General features: G+C 56.0%; 2 long non-coding RNA genes across 3 annotated transcripts in view; one reads left to right on the top strand and one right to left on the bottom strand.

Moving 5' to 3' along the window:
• The first annotated feature begins 405 nt into the window (after positions 1 to 405).
• The window catches only part of LOC112970716, a 30924-nt gene continuing 29279 nt past the window's right edge, over positions 406 to 2050 (top strand). Inside the window, exons 1-2 of one of the 2 annotated variants that reach the window (XR_003255133.1) lie at positions 406 to 912; positions 1244 to 1561. This is a non-coding gene — a long non-coding RNA (uncharacterized LOC112970716). Of the gene's footprint in view, positions 913 to 1243; positions 1562 to 2050 lie in introns of those variants that run through there. The other variant, XR_003255134.1, reaches the window with a different exon arrangement.
• LOC112970713 overlaps positions 1175 to 2050 on the bottom strand; it is a 2187-nt gene continuing 1311 nt past the window's right edge. Inside the window, exon 3 of the long non-coding RNA XR_003255131.1 lies at positions 1175 to 1345. This is a non-coding gene — a long non-coding RNA (uncharacterized LOC112970713). The remainder of the gene's footprint in view (positions 1346 to 2050) is intronic.

Consider the following 2050-nt stretch of genomic DNA (forward strand, 5'->3'; position numbering starts at 1 on the left):
GGAGCGCGGAGCCGCCGCCGCCCGCGCGGCTCCGCTCGCAGGTGCACCGAGGCTGCGGCTGCGGCTCCGCAGCCCCGGCGTGCGGGAGGCCGGGCGAGGCGAGGCGAGGCGGCCGAAGGGTTAACGGGAACGTGGTCGCCGAGGAGAGCGTTTAGCCCTTCCTCGGCTGCTCGTGGAGTTATAAGGCTCCTCCGCCATCCGAGAAATGGAACTGCACTTTTCTGGCCCAGGGCCAATGTTTCTGAACCGAATGTAAACAAAGAAAACTGCAAACACAAGAGGAGGCCCTTCCAGTGGAGCCAAGGCGACTGAGTGTGTTCCCAAACGGTGGTGGCCTCCTCGTGCGCCGAGCCGGCCTCGCCGTCCCTCCCCGCCGCCCGGTGCGCGTCCCCCGGGCTGCGCCGAGCACGGCCGCTGCCCGAGCGGGCCGGGCACTGCCGCCGGCCGGCCCGAGCTCCGGGCAGCCCAGGGGCTTTCCGCGGGCCGTGGCGGCGTGGGGAGCAAGCTGGGAAGAGGACGTGCTTTGAGCTCCGGTCCTGGGGGGCGAGTGCTCGCCCCTGGCGGCCGGTCGGGGCCGGGCTTGCCCCAACCTGCCGCCGCTGCCGCCCGCCGGCCTCGGCGCCCCGAGGAGCTGCTGCTGCTGCTGCTGCTGCTGCGCGCTGCCTCGGCGCAACGTGCGCGAGACTCCAGCTCCGCCGGCAGCCTTCTAAGTTTGGAAGGGGAAACCCTTTCTTGCTAGCACCAAGGCCGGCTGCGCGCTGCTGCGCAGTTAGGGAGGAACCCGAGGGAAGGAGGAAGGCTAAAGGTGTCGGGACAGTGAAGCGAATTATGCGATCGCCCTAAAAATCTCAGTAACGGACATGCAGGCGATGTGTGCCGCCGAGCAGAAACACAGCGGTTGGACCGGGCGAGGTTTGCATTTCTTTTCCCTCTTTGCTTTCGCGAAACCTTTTGGGCGGGTGATTTCCCCCGTTAGTTATGCTTCGTGACAACGGATTCCTTTCCGATTATGCCTTTCTCGAAAAGTCGCCGAGTGCCCTTGAAATCCACCCCCCCCGCCCCAGCCCAAGCACACGCTCGACTTTTTGCAGAAAGGCGCTGGGGTCTGGGAAGTGGATCACAGGTAATGGAACGGTTACCCAGAGCTTTGAATGAATAAAATAAAATCAGTTACTGTGGTTATTTTCTTGAATTATCTCCTAATCCTGCCTTTTCCTCTTCTTTACGATTTTGTGCTTCGCAGCAAGGTCTCCGTCCCACTTCGCTGCTCTTGAGGCAGAGCATGATGCTTGCTCATCCCTGCTGGGCTTTCCGTAGGGACTATGGCTATTCTTTTTCTTCTCTGCTATGGTAAAAAAAAGAAAGAAAAAATAAAATAACGAAAATTGCCTAGTTCGAAGACGGACAGCGCTCAGCGTCACTCAAAAGACGGATCGTCTTTTGTGTATAGTGTTAAAGCCGTTGGCAAAAATGAACTCTTTTAATAGCCCCTTAACTGCTTGTATAAAGATCGACTCGTCCTGTGAATTAGTAAATAGTAATAATAAAGAATGGATCTATACTATGAAGTACGAATAAGCTTTCCTGGAAAGAGTTCAAAACTCAGTAGAGCAATTCACTTTCCTATTTCCTGAAAATTTAGAAGAAAATGGGACGTGATGCACTGGCACTTTTTTTTAAAACACGCCCCTGAGACAGAAGATTATTAAAAAAAAAAAAAAAGCAGTGTTGTGATGGAAATTGGCAAAGGGAGATAAAAGCAAGAGGTTAAATGTGCGAGTACCAAAAAGCAGGCACGCAGACTCCAAACGCTGTCTGGTTAGCCGCAGCGTAATTGCTCAGATGGGGGTTGAACTTCAGCGCAAGCCCCGGCGTTTAGAAATGTTGCAACAGCACTTTAGAAGTCTCCGAAGAAAAGCTTAATTGTTCGAACTTAGGTAACTTAAGGAAACTCGTTATGACCTACATTGCTTTTCTGAGTCAGCAGCGAGCAGCCGTAGCCCGGCGGCGGGCGCCCGGCGCGCTGCAGCCCCGCGGCGGCGGCGGCGGC

This window comes from Apteryx rowi, unplaced genomic scaffold (genome assembly GCF_003343035.1).
Source record: "Apteryx rowi isolate R43461 unplaced genomic scaffold, aptRow1 scaffold_402, whole genome shotgun sequence".
In the NCBI taxonomy this organism is placed as follows: Eukaryota; Metazoa; Chordata; class Aves; order Apterygiformes; family Apterygidae; genus Apteryx; species Apteryx rowi.